The sequence below is a fragment of the Hyla sarda genome, chromosome 5 (assembly GCF_029499605.1).
Source record: "Hyla sarda isolate aHylSar1 chromosome 5, aHylSar1.hap1, whole genome shotgun sequence".
NCBI lineage: Eukaryota > Metazoa > Chordata > Amphibia > Anura > Hylidae > Hyla > Hyla sarda.
In genome coordinates, this window is record NC_079193.1 from 40,705,390 (window position 1) to 40,723,470 (window position 18,081).

Here is an 18,081-nt window from a genome sequence, read left to right on the forward strand (position 1 = left end):
TAATATTTAAAGCCCCTCCTCTAATAAAACTTAAAATTAAATAATAAAAAAAAAATAATTAAACATATTTTGTATCATTGCATGCAAGATTGCCTGAACTATTAAAATATAACATTATTGATCTTGTACGGTGAACGGTAAAGACAAAATAATCCCAAAGTCCAAAATTGCTGATTTTTGGTCGCCTCACACCCCTAAAAGTGGAATAAAAAGTGATCAAAAAGTCCCATGAAAACAAGAATGGTACCGATAAAAACTATAGATTGTTGTGTAAAAAAGTTATCCCTCATACATCCCCATATACAAAGAAAACAAAAAGGTTATAGGGGCCACACTAAGGCGGTTGTAGACATACCTATTTTGTCAAAAAAGTTTGACTTTTTTAAGTATATTATTGGTATTGTTTTAATTATATTGACCCACAGAATAGAGAAAACATGTCAGTTCTACCATAAAAGGCACAGCATAAAAACAAATTTCCTCAAATTTTTTTTTCCAGTTTTCACCCATGAATAATATTTTTTTTTGTTTTGCCATACATTTTATGGAATGTAAAAGGTGTCACTACAAAGTACAATTGATTCCACCAAAAAAAAAAATAAAAAAAAATAACCCTCGTATGAGCCTGTGGATGGAAAAATAACATTTATGGCTCTTAAAAGGTGAGGAGAAAAAAATGAAAATGCTAAAATTTTTATTAGCTGAGTCCTTAAGGCAGTGTTTTTTAACCAGGGTGCCTCCAGCTGTTGCAAAACTGCAACTTTCAGTATGCCGTGCTGGGAGTTGTAGTTTTGCAACAACTAGAGGCACACTGGGAAACACTGCCTTAAGGGGTTAAGCATCTGTGGTTAAGATTATCTTTAAATTTGTCAAAATGTATAGTGGCACTGAAGATAATAGGGATTATTAATAATAATAATAATAATAATAATAATAACTATCACAATGTTATTGTTATTATTATGAATAATAATAATAAAAAATATTATTAGTATTTGTATAATCACCATCAAGCTGTCTTATCTTATTATCTCTAAGCTCTAGCTCTAATAATAATAACAATAATAATATCATAATTCATTGTTATCATCATTCATCATCATCATCATCATCATCATTTATCATATCATCATCATTGATAGTTTAATTAGTTACCAGCTGCAGTTATACTTTAGGTCCACTAGAGTGCACTGTGGCACTGCTCCACTAGACATCAGAATTAGAGATGAGCGAACTTACAGTAAATTCGATTCGTGATGAACTTCTCGGCTCGGCGGTTGCTGACTTTTCCTGCATAAATTAGTTCAGCCTTCAAGTGCTCTGGTGGGCTGGGAAACGTGGATACATTCCTAGGAAAGAGTCTCCTAGGACTGTATCCACCTTTTCCAGCCCACGGGAGCACCTGAAATCTGAACTAATTTAGGCAGGATAAGTCATCAACTGCCGAGCCGAGAAGTTCGCGACGAATCGAATTTACTGTAAGTTCGCTCATCTCTAATCAGAATGAAAACCTCAATAAACCAGCATCATAAATGTAATATTTATCTTTATAACAGAGCTTGACTAAGTTGCAAGAGCTCCCTACTTTTTATTTTATTTTACGTTTTCCTTAGTTTTTTTGGGAATTTCTTGTCTTTCATTATATATATATATATATATATATATATATATATATATATACACACACATATATATGTACATGTATATATTTTTTCATTACGTAGAAAGAGGAGTGGTCCCGGCACCAGCTACCTGCTGTTATCCCTGGAGGTCACACCTGTAGCCCGTCTGGTGCTGTACACGCTGTGCAATGTAGTTCAGTCAGATGTTTATGGTAGAACAGAAGCGGAGCACTCATCAGGACAGACATTTATCAAGCGATTTAGTTAATTTTTTTTTTACTAAAGATGTCGCACAAATGTCGCACCTGCGACTACGCGATTTTTCGTGCGACATTTTGACTGGAAAGCGAGAAAAGCAAGTTTTCCAAAACTTAACTACGTAGTAATAATTTTAAAATGGGTAGTCTGGTATTTATTAACTGCGACAGTCGCAACTGCGCAAAAGGTTAGAAATTGACTAACTTTACTCCAGCTCAAACATGGAGCAGAAAAAGCTACTACCAAAGTAAAAAAAGGAAAAATTGCTTACGTGAAAGAAAATGATCAACAGGCTGAAACCAGTTGATAAATAAGTCACACATAAGCAAAAAAAAAAGTAAAGAAAAAATTACTAAAAAAAGGAAGACATAAGCAAAGATTGATAAATGTCCGGACTTCTTTAATTCACTGGAATGGTGAAAACGGGTTTACAAGCAGGGGAGTGAGTTGGAACACATGCGGGGGTCTACAAGATGGCAACAGACCGTTCTCGTGCCAGAGCACTTCGTCAGGCCGGTGCTTGAAGAAACTTTTTAACCCCTTATATTTACGTCCTTGGCCGGCTCTCACGATATAACGCGGGGTCACGCCGTGACCCCATGTCATATCGGGTCGGTCCTGGCATGTAACTGAAGCCGGGACACGGGGCTAATAGCGCGCAGCAGCGATTGTGGTGCCGCGCACTATTAACCCTTTAGACGCTGTGTTCAAAACGAAAGTGAAACCTTCCCGGCTGCTCAGTGGGGCTGATCAGGACCACCGCAGTGAAAATGTGGTGTTTCGATGAGCTGGGACACGAGCGGAGGTCCTTTTACCTTCCTCCGGCACGTCTCTTCGGCGATTGATTGCTCCAAGCCTGAGATGCAGGCTTAAGCAATCGACCGCCGATAACACTGATCAATGCAAAGCTATGGCTTTGCAGTGAACAGTGTATAAGATCAGTGTGTGCAGTGTTATAGCCCCCTATGGGAGCTATAACACTGCAAAAAAAAAAAGTGTAAAAAAAAGTTGACATTTAACCCTTTAAATGTCCAAATCACCGCCCTTTTCCCATAAAAAAAACATGTAAATAAAAATAAATATAAACATATGTGGTATCGCCGCGTGCATAAATGTCCGAACTATAAAAATATATCATTAATTAAACCGCATGGTCAATGGCGTACGCACAAAAAAATTCCAAAGTCTAAAATAACGTATTTTTGGTCACTTTTTATACTATGAAAAAATGAATAAAAAGCGATCAAAACGTCCGATCAATACAAAAATGGTACAGTTAAAAATGAGCCCTCATACCGCCCCATACGCGGTAAAATAAAAAAGTTATAGGGGTCAGAAGATGACAATTTTAAACGTATACATTTTTCTGCATGTAGTTATGTTTTTTTACAGAAGTACGACAAAATCAAACCTATATAAGTAGGGTATCATTTTAATTGTATGGACCTACAGAATAAATATAAGGTGTCATTTTCCCGAAAAATGTACTACGTAGAAACGGAAGCCCCAAAAGTTACAAAATGGCGTTTTTTCTTCAATTTCATCACACAATTATTTTTTTTTCCGTTTCACCGTAGATTTTTGGGTAAAATAACTGATGTCACTGCAAAGTAGAATTGGTGGCGCAAAAAATAAGCCATCATATGGATCTTTAGGTGCAAAATTGAAAGCGTTATGATTTTTAAAAGGTGAGGAGGAAACAAACAAAAGTGCAAAAACGGAAAAAAAACGTGATCCTTAAGGGGTTAATATATCTAGGCTAGGCTCCCTTCCATGCATGCTGTGCTTGAATTCCCTGCAGCCTATTGAGAATGATCTCCCTCCCACCCATCGGTCGCTCCACCCATTGAAGCACAGACAGGCTGCCTTTCAACACCTGACTAGTGATGTAATGTCTTGGGCTGCACTGCCACCTGGGAAAAGCTGGGAGAACACACATTTTGTGTGCTGCAAAAAGTGAACATCGGGGCAAAGATCACATAAGAATTGCGAGACCACCATCAAACACAGATGCAGACACTATATTATGAACTACACTAACTTTACAGCCCCTGTAGCACAGTCAAATAAAGAAAAAAATTATCCCGGAATACCCCTTTAAGAAAGATGAATTTTTCTCTAATAAGTTATATTAAAAAGTTTCTTCTTTTGGTTTGTACTATTCATTTATTTTATAGTTACAATTTTTTTTATTCTTTCCTTGAAACCACAAGTTATCTGCATAAAACAAACCTGTTCATGTTTTAACCCATTAAATGATAAACGAACAGATCTAATGCATAATTCATACAGCAATTATCTTAGAATCAGGAGGAGCGAACTGGCAAATACATTTAGTCATTGGTAAATAACAAGAAATGTAACCGTGAATAGACATAGACACTGTTTATTATACACACTTACTGCATCATATCTAGATTAATAGTAAAGCTAATGGTATAATGGATGTCAGGTACAAAGTGTTTCTTTCGCTCTGGAGGATCTGTCCCATCTTGTAAGACACAGACATCCCATTGACTTGGGTGTATACTGTGTAATGCTTAACATCCCCTGTGGTGGCGCTGCAGGATAATTGAACACTGACAACCAGCTGCCAGATTTTTCCAATATGTCACATCTGATGGAGTCCTAGTGCAAAATGTTCCCCCTCCCTGGGCAATATCCTTCACCTGCAGCCGCACCCAAACCTCCACCAGCGATACACTGCTCTGTTTCCATGGAGAACTATACTATTGGTGTTTCCTGCTATGGAAAGTACATACAAGAGCATTGCCAGACTTCCCACTTTTGTAGGTACAGTAATACAGTAATGAACAGTGATGCACACAGTACTGTGTGCATCGCCGCTCACTGTGCATTTACCAGCAGACCATAAAATGCACTGTATTAAGCGGCAATACACACATCACCGCAGTGTTTCCCAACCAGGGTGCCTCCAGCTGTTGCAAAACTACAACTCCCAGCATGCCCGGACAGGCATTCTTGGAGTTGTAGTTTTGCAACAGCTTGAGGCAGCCTGATTGGAAAACACTGCAGTACAATGAATGTATCAATGGTCATGTCCACCCTGGGCACTATTTGTATCACACCAGCCCATCGCCAAGAGGCACTGGATGGGTACAAAGGTCACAGCCTTCTGGCATCTTTTTGTGATGCTTCAGTTTTTAGGATCTCGGCCTGTTAAAGTGGTACTCTGGAGGGAAAAAAAATTTCAGATCAATTGGTGCCAGAAAAGTATACAGATTTGTAAATGACTTCTATTTAACCCCTTAAGGACATAGGGCGTATCCATACGCCCCCGTTTCCAAGTCCTTAAGGACCGAGGGCGTATGGATACGCCCTGAGCATTTCCGGCCCCCGCCGCTAGCCGGAGGGGAACCGGGGCCAGATGCCTGCTGAAATCGTTCAGCAGGCATCCCGGCATATCGCCCAGGGGGGTCATTATGTGTCCCCATGTCGGCGATTGCCGCAGATCGCTGGACAATTCAGTCCAGCGATCTGCGGCGGATTCCGGGTCAATCGGGTCTCCAGCGACCCGATGACCCGGAATTACTGGCTGATCGGGGCCGTCAGAGACGGCCCCGAACAGCCAGAGCCAGCAGGGGTGAGGTGGCACTGGTGCCACCTCACGATCGCCCTGATTCATCGGCCGGATTCCCGGCCGACCAATCAGGGCGCCTGCTGCGGGTGTCACTCCCGCAACCCGCTCCGCCCCTCTTCCAGAGGACGTGAGCGGGTGCGGGAAGACGACCCCCGGTGCTGGGGACCCCGATCCCCGGCGTCCCTGTTGGGATCGGGGCTCCAGGAGCGACAGTGGCGGCGAGGGACTGACCTGTGCGGCGGCATCGTGGAGCAGCAGCAGGAGGTGAGTGACAGCCTCCTGCTGTTGCTTAGGAACAGCTCCCAGCATGCAAAAAGGGCATGCTGGGAGCTGTAGTTATGCAACAGCAGGAGGCAGACCACCACAACTCCCAGCATGCCCTTATGGGCATGCTGGGACTTGTAGTTTTGCAACAGCTGGAGGCACATTCTTTCTATGGAAAAGTGTACCTTCAGCTGTTGTATAACTACAACTCCCAGCTTGTACAATCAGCTAAAGTGCATGCTGGGAGTTGTAGTGGTGCATCTAGTGGTTGCATAACTACAACTCCCAGCATGCCCGTTGGCTGTCGGTGACTGCTGAGAGTTGTAGTTTTGGCACACTGAGTTAAGTAGCAAACCAGTGTGTCTCCAGCTGTTGCATAACTACAATCCCCAGCATCCCCAGCCAATGTAGTATGCCTCCGGCTGTTGCATAACTACAAGACCCAGCATGCCCTTCCGCTGTCTGTACATGCTGGGGGTTGTAGCTTTTGCAACAGCTGAAGGCACACTGGTTGCAAAACACTGAGTTTGTTACCAAACTCGGTGTTTCACAACCTGTGTGTCTCCAGCTGTTGCAAAACTACAACTCCCAGCATGCACTGATAGACAGGGTACACTCACATGGGCGGAGGATTACAGTAAGTATCCGGCTGCAAGTTTGAGTTGCGGCAAATTTTCTGCCGCTGCTCAAACTGCCAGCGAGAAACTACTGTGAACCCCCCGCCCGTGCGACTGTACCCTAAAAACACTACACTACACTAACACAAAATAAAATAAAAAGTAAAAAACACTACATATACACATACCCCTACACAGCCCCCCTCCCCAATAAAAATTAAAAACGTCTGGTACGCCACTGTTTCCAAAACGGAGCCTCCAGCGGTTGCAAAACTACAACTCCCAGCATCCACTGATAAACCGTACATGCTGGGAGTTGTAGTTTTGCAACAGCTGGATGTTCCCCCCCCCAATGTGAACGTACAGGGTACACTCACATGGGCGGAGGATTACAGTAAGTATCCGGCTGCAAGTTTGAGCTGCGGCAAATTTTCTGCTGCAGCTCAAGCTGCCAGCGAGAAACTACTGTGAACCCCCGCCCGTGCGACTGTACCCTAAAAACACTACACTAACACAAAATAAAAAGTAAAAAACACTACATATACACATACCCCTACACAGCCCCCCTCCCCAAAAAAATGAAAAACGTCTGGTACGCCACTGTTTCCAGAACGGAGCCTCCAGCTGTTGCAAAACAACTACTCCCAGTATTGCCAGATAGCCACTGACTGTCTAGGCATGCTGGGAGTTTTACAACAGCTGGATGCACCCTGTTTGGGAATCACTGGCGTAGAATACCCCTATGTAAGTCCCTAATTTAGGCCTCAAATGCACATGGCGCTCTCACTTTGGAGCCCTGTCGTATTTCAAGGCAACAGTTTAGGGTCACATATGGGGTATCGCCGTACTTGGGAGAAATTGGGCTTCAAATTTTGGGGGGGATTTTCTGCTATTACCCTTTTTAAAAATGTAAAAATTTTTGGGAAAACAAGCATTTTAGGTAAAAAAAAAAATTTTTTTTTACATATACAAAAGTCATGAAACACCTGTGGGGTATAAAGGTTCACTTAACCCCTTGTTTCCAAAATGGTATGCCATGTGTTTTTTTTTTTGCTGTCCTGGCACCATAGGGGCTTCCGAAATGCGGCATGCCCCCAGAGCAAAATTTGCTTTCAAAAAGCCAAATGTGACTCCTTCTCTTCTGAGACCTGTAGTGTGCCAGCAGAGCACTTTTCACCCCCATATGGGGTGTTTTCTGAATCGGGAGAAATTGGGCTTCAAATTTTGGGGGTGTTTTCTGCTATTACCCTTTTTAAAAATGTAAAAATTTTGGGAAACCAAGCATTTTAGGTAAGAAAAAATATAATTTTTTCACATATGCAAAAGTCGTGAAACACTTGTAGGGTATTAAGGTTCACATTACCCCTTGTTACGTTCCCCGAGGGGTCTAGTTTCCAAAATGGTATGCCATGTGTTTTTTTTTTGCTGTTCTGGCACCATAGGGGCTTCCTAAATGCGGCATGCCCCCAGAGCAAAATTTGCTTTCAAAAAGCCAAATGTGACTCCTTCTCTTCTGAGACCTGTAGTGCGCCAGCAGAGCACTTTTCATTACCATATGGGGTGTTTTCTGAATCGGGAGAAATTGGGCTTCAAATTTTGGGGGGTATTTTCTGCTATTACCCTTTTTAAAAATGTAAAAATTTTGGGAAACCAAGCATATTAGGTAAAAAAAAAAAATTTTTTTACATATGCAAAAGTCGTGAAACACCTGTAGGGTATTAAGGCTCACTTTACCCCTTGGTACGTTCCCTGAGGGGTCTAGTTTCCAAAATGGTATGCCATGTTTTTTTTTTTGCTGTCCTGGCACCATAGGGGCTTCCTAAAGGTGACATGCCCCCCAAAAACCATTTGTCGCTCCTTCCCTTCTGAGCCCTCTACTGCGCCCACTGAACAATTAACATAGACATATGAGGTATGTGCTTACTCGAGAGAAATTGGGTTTCAAATATAAGTAAAAATTTTCTCCTTTTTATCCCTTGCAAAAATTCAAAAATTGGGTCTACAAGAACATGCGAATGTAAAAAATTAAGATTTTGAATTTTCTCCTTCACTTTGCTGCTATTCCTGTGAAACACCTAAAGGGTTACTACACTTACTGAATATCATTTTGAATACTTTGGGGGGTGTAGTTTTTATAATGGGGTCTTTTATGGGGTATTTCTAATATGAAGACCCTTCAAATCCACTTCAAACCTGAACTGGTCCATGAAAAATAGCGAGTTTGAAAATTTTGTGAAAAATTGTAAAATTGCTGCTGAACTTTGAAGCCCTCTGGTGTCTTCCAAAAGTAAAAACTCATAAATTTTATGATGCAAACATAAAGTAGACATATTGTATATGTGAACCCAAAAAAAAATTATTTTGAATATCGATTTTCCTTACAAGCAGAGAGCTTCGAAGTTAGAAAAATGCAAAATTTTCATTTTTTTCATCAAATTTGGGGATTTTTCACCAAGAAAGGATGCAAGATACCACAAAATTTTACAACTAAGTTAAAGTAGAATATGTCACGAAAAAACTATCTCGGAATCAGATTGATAACTAAAAGCATTCCAGAGTTATTAATGTTTAAAGTGACAGTGGTCAGAATTGCAAAAAATGCTCTGGTCCTTAAGGTGAAAAAGGGCTCGGTCCTTAAGGGGTTAATTATCTTACTCCTACCAGTACTTATCAGCTGCTATATGCTCGAGAGGAAGTTGTGTAGCTCTTTTGAGTCTGACCACAGTGCTCTCTGCTGCCACCTCCGTTCATGTCAGGAACTGTCCCGAGCAGTTGCAAATCCCCATAGCAAACCTATCCTGCTCAGGACAGTTCCTGACACGGACAAATGTGTCAGCAGAGAGCCCTGTGGTCAGACTAAAAAGAACTTCACAACTTCCTCTGGAGCATTCAGTAGTTTATAAGTTCTGGAAAGGTTAAGATTATTACATGGAAGTAATTTTCTAATCTGTATAACTTTCTGGTACCAGCTGATTTGAAAACACTTTTTTTAAATCCTCCGGAGTACCACTTTAACTGCATCTCATCTAAAGATAATTTCATAACTCAGAAATAATATTCTGTAATGTAAATTTTGGTTCTTGTAATGAAATATGCACTTGACATTTGCGCGCTTTGCAAATTTTCTCTAAATTTAATAGTGATGTCCTAGTGCCCTCTACTGGTTCTCTGCAATATTACAGCAATGCATCAAGATCCTACACTAAATACAGACCTCTGCCATAGACTTTTACAATATCAGATAGTTACAGTTCAGAAGGGAAAACATTCTGGACATATTGTTTAACTGGTGGGGAGAAATAGTGGAAAAAAGCCGGTACAGTAGAGGCGCTGCTCAAGTGGTGAAATTACTGGGAAACTCAGGCGGTGCTGGATAACGATTTTTATTGAAAGTATTGGGACAGCGCGTTTCGGCATCTGCTGGTGGTATCCCTACCACCACCACATCAAGTAGTACTTGCAGTCTTTCATGTTCACATAATGACATTATTATTGCTCCAAGCAGAACTTAACTAATGAAAAGAAAACATGGCCCCCAACAAGCAAGATGTTAATTGTTAAGTTAAACAATGGAAAGTTTTCAAAAACTTTTTCTAAGTGGAAAACTAACCATGAGTGTCCAAATACAAAGGGGATAATGTATTAAAGAGGTATTCTAGGATTTATTTTATTTGACTATGCTACAGGCGCTGTAAAGTTAGTAAAGTTCATAGTATAGTGTCTGTACCTGTGTTTGATTGCTGGTCTCACAATTCTTATGTGATCTTTGCCCCAATGTTTATTTTTAATAGCATGCAAAATGAGTGTCCTTTCAGGTTTTCCCAGGTTTCGGTGTGGCCCGAGAGATTGCATCAATAGTCAGGTGTTCAAAGGGAGCCTGTCTGCTTCAATGGGTGGAGCAACCACTGGGGAATTGTAGTTTCAAAAACAGCACAGCATGGTAGGGAGCTCAGGTGTGCTTCAGCTGATGTGTGGGTGAGAGAAAAGTGATCTCACACTTACAAACAAGGAATCATGGGACTTGTAGTTTGAGGGCGAGAACTCCAACACAAAATCGCAATTTAACAAACAGATAGCAGCAGCATTATAGTGGACTCACAACATAGACATTTAGTCCAAGACAAGCACAGATTTTTCCTAAGCATGTCCATTACTGTCTGCCATGTAGGAACAAAAATCACCTTATGGTGGATAACCCCTTTAAGCTCCTTTTAAAACTTAAATCCAGCACCGGTGCTTCTGATCTTCGGCACAGCATCAAAGAGTGCAGAGAGAATGCAAGACCTATTCATACATCCTGTAACGGGAAGTGGTTAATGGGAGCCAGTAAAAAAACAGCAGTAGAACCTAACCAGAAGAAAACAAAACAGTTTACAGGAGGAGAAAGAGAATAATCATGAATAATCTGAATTTTCTATAGTTCTCCATCATTTTGAACTAAAACTACATCAGCTTTTTACACAAGTCCTAAAAATAGATAAAATAACTAAATCAAACAAATGGGTCAAACATATTAGACTTAGTCATTTATTTGTTGAGAAACAAGGCCGGCAGGATATTGTCATGTATAAAAAGAGGCATCAACTCAAGGGACAGGGACATAATACTCCCCCCTTTATAAAGCATTGGTACGGCCTCACCTGGAATATGCTGTTCAGTTTTGGGCACCAGTCCATAAAAGGGACACTGTGGAGCTGGAAAGGGTGCAGAGACGCACGACTAAACTAATATGGGGCATGGAACATCTTAGCTATGAGGAGCGATTAAAGGAGTTACAATTGTTTAGTCTTGAGAAGAGACGTTTAAGGGGGGATATGATAAACGTATATAAGTATATTAATGGCCCATACAAAAAATATGGAGAAAAACTGTTCCAGGTTAAACCCCCCCACCCCCAAAGGACGAGGGGGCACTCCCTCCATCTGGAGAAGAAAAAGTTTAGTCTCAAGGGGCAACACGCCTTCTTTACCATGAGAACTGTGAACTTATGGAACAGTCTACCTCAGGAACTGGTCACAGCAGGAAAAATTAACAGCTTTAAAACAGGATTAGATACATTCCTGGAACAAAATAACATTAATGCTTATGAAGAAATATAAAATCCCATCCCTTCCCCAATATCGCGCCACACCCCACCCTTCAATTCCCTGGTTAAACTTGATGGAAATATGTCTTTTTTCGACCGTACTAACTAAGATCCAATATTACATACACTGCCTTGCGTAAGGCTAAGTTTCCACTTGTTTTTTTTTTTTTCTGGCAGTTTTTATAAAACTGCCACTGCACTTTTTGAGCCAAAGCCAGAAGTGTATTCAAAATGTATAGGACATATAAAGGAAGAACTTACACTTCTCCTCCCTAAGGCTAAGTTTCCACTTGGTTTTCTTTCTGGCAGTTTTTGGATATCTGCCACTGCAGTTATTGAGCCAAAGCCAGAAGTGTATTCAAAAGGAATAGGACAGATAAAGGAAGGACTTATACTTCTCCTCCCTTATGGATCCAATTCTGACTTTGGCTCAAAAACTGCAGTGGCAGTACTCAAAAAACTGCCAGAAATAAAATGGAAACTTAGCCTAAGTGATTCACCCCCTTAGACTTTTTGCCCCTTTTGCTACTGTTATCAGTTGGAATTCAAATAGAATTATATAGACATTTACCATTTGATCAGCACAACTTGCACCGTACTGTACTTTGAAATTGCAAAATACCTTTTAAAGGCCATTCACACTGCTGAATTTCTGCCTAAAAAATTCTGTTTTCTGCATTGTCCCATTGTTTTTGATGGGATTCTGCTGCACCATTCACACTGTGAAATTTCCACAGCAGAAAATATTGCAGCTGAAATTTAAGATTCAGGAAGCACCAAAAGAATGAACATGTAAATTTTTTGGTGCAAATCTGACTGGACTACAATGCCATCTATGGAGATGGGGCATGGCTGCACGGTTCTACCACCAAATTTTGGCAGCGCTAGCTGCAGACAGAATCTCTGCTCAGAATATCTCTGTGATGTGGCAGCTTTTAGACGGGCCTTTATTGTGACAAAAACAATATTAAGAGCCAAAATGTGGTGATTAGAGATGAGCAAACTTTAGAAAAGTTTGACTCGTTGCGTTTGCCAAATTTTTCCAAAATTGTCAGTATGGTTTAACGCGAACCCACAATTGAATAAGCCCCTTAACACGTTAATAACACAGCCTAACAGCTCTAAAGCCTTGTTTAACACTGCTAGGAATGTATTCAAGTTGTTTTTAAGTGTTTTTTAGGCTCAGTTATGGGATCATGCGGTAACCCATGGTAACTAACAGCTTCTTTAATGCGCTTGTGGATTTTTTTTGGCTTATTCACACTAGTGAAGTAAAGTGGCATAAAGTATCCCTGGTTGACTTTTTTAAATTTAATTTATTTTTATTATTTTTTTGTTTTTTATTACTAACAATACATATAAACCACACATACACACATATAATAACATGCTAAACCTGCCCTACCCACCCCTGTTGCCCATCAGGAAAAACATTAGATGCCTTCCGGTGTTAAAATGCACATGGAGGTATCAGAAGATGCAGTGGCTTTTTCCAAGCATTCCAAAAATGATCCCTTTTTGGAAGTAGCAATAGCTTTTGTGTCTGGCAAGTGAAGAAGGTGGCATGGATTTTTCCAAGTTTTCCAAAAATTATCCATCTGTTAGTAGCAACAGAATTGTTGTCCCAAAATAGTGAAAAAAAGTAGCTTTTTTTTATGAAAAGGGGATTATGGGTTGTGTACATGTAGGCCTGGCTGGAAGTAGGGTGATGGTGGATTGGTGTTACTAGTAGTATGCAGAGTACAGCAGGAGGTTGAAAAGTTAATTAATTCATTTTACATTTTTCCAGCCAGGTGGCCCAAACCTGGCTGGAGGTAGCAGCAGCAAGGGTGAGGCCAGACTAGGACTATTAGTAGCCAGCGCACAGCAAGAGGTTTCAAAATTCAGATTTATCAAATTTTGCTAGGCATCCCAGGCCTGGCTGGAGGTAGCAGCAGCAAGAGTGAGGCCAGACTAGGACTTATAGTAGCCAGCGGACAGCAAGAGGTTTCAAAATTCAGATTTATCAAATTTTGCTAGGCAGCACAGGCCTGGCTGGAGGTAGCAGCAGCAAGGGTGATGGTGAACTAGTGGGACTTCTGGAAGCCAGCATACAGCAGGGGAGGCAGAATGGTAAGTTGTAATATCCTATATACATCAGGAGGTTCAAAAAGTGATTTGATTAAAATTTTGCCAGGTAGCCCATGTCTGGTTAGAAGTAGCAGCAGCAAGAAGGATAGTGGTACCTCTAGTATGCAGCATACTGCAGGAAGAATCAGACTGGTAAGAATAGTAGTAGCCTGCGTAAAGCAGGAGGTTCAAAATTATATTTGATTACATTTTTTCCAGGCGGCCCGGGCTTGGCTAGAAGTAGATCAATTCTGCTCCTCTCGAATTTAGCTGCACACTGACAACTGGCCCACCACATGATTGTGCACAGCAGAGACTAGTGGAAACTTTAGCCAGTGGATAGCAGGCAGTGGTGAGCTAGTGTTAGCTGTAGCCACCAGATAGCAGGGATTGGTGGACTAGGGATACTTGTAGACAGGTCTTGTGATACCTCTCCATGTGCTGACATAGAGGCCTAATTCTGAAAGCTAGACCCTGGCTGTGTTTTACTTTCTCTCTGCAGATATGGCACTGTGCTTAGTTTCCTGCATCTGGAAAGATAGTAAAGAATTTCTGCATGGCAGGATACCGTATATAGTTAGGTACATCACCACCGGACTGTGCCCGTTCTAGAAAACACTTTTTCGCAAGGTTTCCGATCCTGTACCTGTGTCACCGTCACTTGCTCCTGAGCTGCTCAGACCAACAGACCTGCTGATATCCTCCTCTTTAAACTCTTTTTTTTTTATCATCTACACCACTCCTCTAAGTAAGAATTTCTGATGTGTGATCGTGGCCTCCTTGTTTCCCCTCAGCACATCCACAATGATGTCTTACAGTATTCCCTACAACCAGTCCCACTAGTGCTATGCTCGGCCACTGCGTCCCCACTCACCAACTCAGCAACACACTCCAAAGGCTGACCTTGACACAACTGCTTGTCATGGATCGTGCAATCCTTCTACATAGCAGTGTGTGTGTGGGGGGGGGGGGGTAAGCAAAGACAGAGATGAGGAAAGAGAGCATCTGGGACAGATAATTCCTTTACCGGACATATTTTTTTCAGGTATATTGTAAAAGATTTTCATGTTATTTTGATTGATTTGGAATGATTTTTCATTCACCTGCTGGTCAACTTTAACTTTTAACGCTTTGAACTGCGTTGCTATCTTAAAACCAGGTAGGTATAATGCAAGTTTGATGAATCCAAGAATATTCACAAAGAGAGCCTTTACAATTCAGATGTGTGTCACTTGCAACAGCTTTTTAGTAAGCAGCTAACACACAACTAGAAAGATATAATACGTGCTTCAATGAACCAGAAAAATAAACTACAGTGAATTTACAAGGCAGATGCGTGTCACTTGCACACACTTTTTAGTTCGCTGCTATCACAAAACTAGGGGGATATAATGCGTGTTTCATTGAACCAAGAAAATAAACATACAGTGTCTTCAAAAGGCTGATGTGTTATAATTGCACATGCTTTTTAGTCCACTGCTATGTTACAACTGGTAGATATACTGTTTGTAAGATTAATCCCTGTAGATGTGAGTAAAGGTGATATGCTGCATTTATGCAGCACGGCTTTGCTCAGTTCAGTACTTGTACTGTTTTTTTCTTGCATGAGCTTTAAAAAAGGCTTCCTGGCCTTTGTGGTACATAATAAGGCTTGTGTAGGAAGGGATAACCTACACACAGAGGCTGGGAATGATTACTTCTTTGTTGTGGATTCATATATAGCCCTATAGAATTTGTACACTGCAGATGTTATAGTTAGGATAAGGATTCTGGCTCCTGTTCAAACACACTCTCTGTTTCTATTTGTTCCCTCTGTCTGTCCTATCTCTGCCTCTCTCTCTCTCTCTCTCTCTCTCTCTCTCTCTTTCTGTCCATCTCCAGCTCTGACTGCAGCCTGTTGCTGTCTCCTCTTGGTCTTTGAGCCAATTGACACATAAACCAGCAAATCATATGATAACCTGGGTTATCATGTGATATGTTGGTCCCCCTGACACCATTTCACTGCTCATTGTGCTTCCTGTTTCCCCTGGGTGTTAAACCACCATGTGTTTGATGATTATTTTGCACTTTACCAGTTCACACGAGCTGAACCAGTAAAAATTCTTAAGTTCAGAAAGCCGTGACAAACCCGAAATCCTGGTTTCACCGCGCTCAGCTTGCTTAACATTAGTGTTGACACAAACAGACTTGAGAACAATAAAGTTGGCAACTGTTTTAAGTTTGCATTCCCCAAGTGAATACTTGATAGCTCCACCTCTTACATAATTTACAGCTTTAAAGGGGTACACTGTTGCCGTGGTCGTGACTTCACGCCATGCCCCCTTGTGATGTCACACCACACCCCCTCCATTCATGTCTATAGAAGGGGGCAGACAGACCCCCTTGATCAGACATCTTATCCCCTATCCTTTGGATAGGGGATAAGATGTCAAGCATCGGAGTACCCATTTAAGTCTTTTAGGTTATGTCTCCACCAGCTTTGCACATCTGCAGATGGAAATGTTTCTCTGTTCTATTTGACAAAAAAAAAAGCTAAAGCTCAGTCAGATTGGATGGAGACGTCTGTAAGCAGCAATTGCCAGGTGTTGCCATTGATTCTTAATTGGATTCGGATCTGGGCTGGTCTGGCTATGGCCATTTTATGACATTTACATGCTTTGATCATAACCATTCTTTTGTGGCTGTATTTTTAGGGTCATTGGGGGAGGTTTATCAAAACCTGTGCAGAGGAAAAGTTGACCAGTTGCCCATAGCAACTTCTTTCAGATTGCTTATTTTCAGAGGCTTTTTTTTTTTAATTGAAGGAGCAATCTAATTGGTTGCTATGGCCAACCGGTCAACTTTTCCTCTGCACAGGTTTTGATAAATCTCCCCTATTGTTCTGCTAAAAGATGAACCTCCATCCCAGTCTCAAGTATTTTGTTGACTGCATCAAATTTTCATCCATCTTTCCATAAATTCTGACTGGTTTCCTTGTACTTGCTGAAAGCCTCGACTAGCATGTTGCTTCCACCATCATGTTTCACCATGGGGATGATGTGCTCAGGGTGAGGACAGTGTTGGGTTTCCGGCACACATTCAAATGTTCAATTTTGTTTCCATCTGCCCAGAGTCCCTTCTTTGTGACAAACTCCAAATGAGATTTCTTGTAGCTCACTTTCAACAACATCTTTCAGATTTGTGAAGTACATGACTAATAGTTGTCCTATGACCATTTCCCCCCTCAGCTCTTAATCTTTGCAGCCTCTTTGTTGCGTCTCTGAATTATTTTCTTTCACAGCTTGTCTTGGTAGATTCTATTTTCTGATTATAGATTTTTTGGTGCTAAGTGTAATGTCCGTTTATTTGTTTTTGTATTTTTCTGTTTAGGTGTGTACTCACACACTAATTTGTTCAGAGCAGTTTGCTATTGACGAAGCAGGTGCGAAAACGCGTTTGGGGCAGAGGTGAGGAGTTCAGGCAGGGTGCAATATCATTCATTACTATTTGTATTTTGTCATTATATATCAGTTTGATGTTTTCTCTCTCCTATCATGCCTTAATCATGTATTGCTGTATGATCATTCTTATATTCTATGTGCATAAGAGAGTGCCATCCTGCACTTTATATGCTTTATTCCTATATTCTTATCCTGATGACTATATGTCCTCCCACCTTGCTATCTATCTTCCTGTACTTTAACCGTCTTACCTCTCATATTATTTATGTTTTACTCGTTTTTACTTGGTAAATTCAATAAAGATAAATATATTTGTTACTTTTGTACTTTGGTCTCAAGCATTTGGTGTTGATGTGAGACATGACCACTGTATAGTTTTTTCCTCATACTGCTGAAGTAGTTTAGTGACTCTACCTGGATAGGTAATAGTTAATGCTCTGAACGAATGAGAACTTGGGTGCGGTTATTTAACCAGAGTTTTTTTTGCATTCTGGGGCTGGTGATTGAGATCATTACATATAGACTTCTTGACATCCTGTCTTGCTGCTACTTGCTTGACATGCTGCTATAGAGCTCTTGGTGAAACACTCTTTGAGCTTTAATTCTACTATGTTTGCTTTAGCATGCACTTTGTATGTTCTAGGTTTTAGCCATGGTTATGCAGCATGCTTATCTGTGTTTGATTAGTTGGTTTTAGGATTTGTATATTCTTTTTTGTTATGTATCTGTTCACACAGTTTTTTCTCTTGTATCCGTTTTCTGTGTTTCTGTACCAAGATATCCCTGTTACCTGTCCATGTTGACTCCGAGGAATTGAGAATTAGGGCAAGAGATCTTCGTGCTCCATGGTGGACTCTGGGAGATTGCATTAAAGTATCAGGACATTCCTGTGTCTTCTGGTGGTTCTGGGGTATTGTGTTTATGCCTGTTTAGCATAAGATATCTTTTACATTTGTGTAGGGGACCCTGGGGGCATTGTTTATTGTCTTTGTCTACTAAAGGTTATCTGTGGGATTGAGTTTATTCCTGTTTTGTTATGTAGTTTATTCTATTTCCTAGTCTTATGTCCAGTGTGAACAGTGTC

The 18,081-nt window shown here is 40.9% G+C and overlaps 1 long non-coding RNA gene across 1 annotated transcript in view; it reads right to left on the reverse strand.

Moving 5' to 3' along the window:
• Positions 1–18,081, reverse strand: part of LOC130273094 (uncharacterized) — a 117,434-nt gene that overhangs the window by 17,916 nt on the left and 81,437 nt on the right. Inside the window, exon 2 of the long non-coding RNA XR_008843869.1 lies at positions 10,544–10,659. This is a non-coding gene — a long non-coding RNA (uncharacterized LOC130273094). The remainder of the gene's footprint in view (positions 1–10,543; positions 10,660–18,081) is intronic.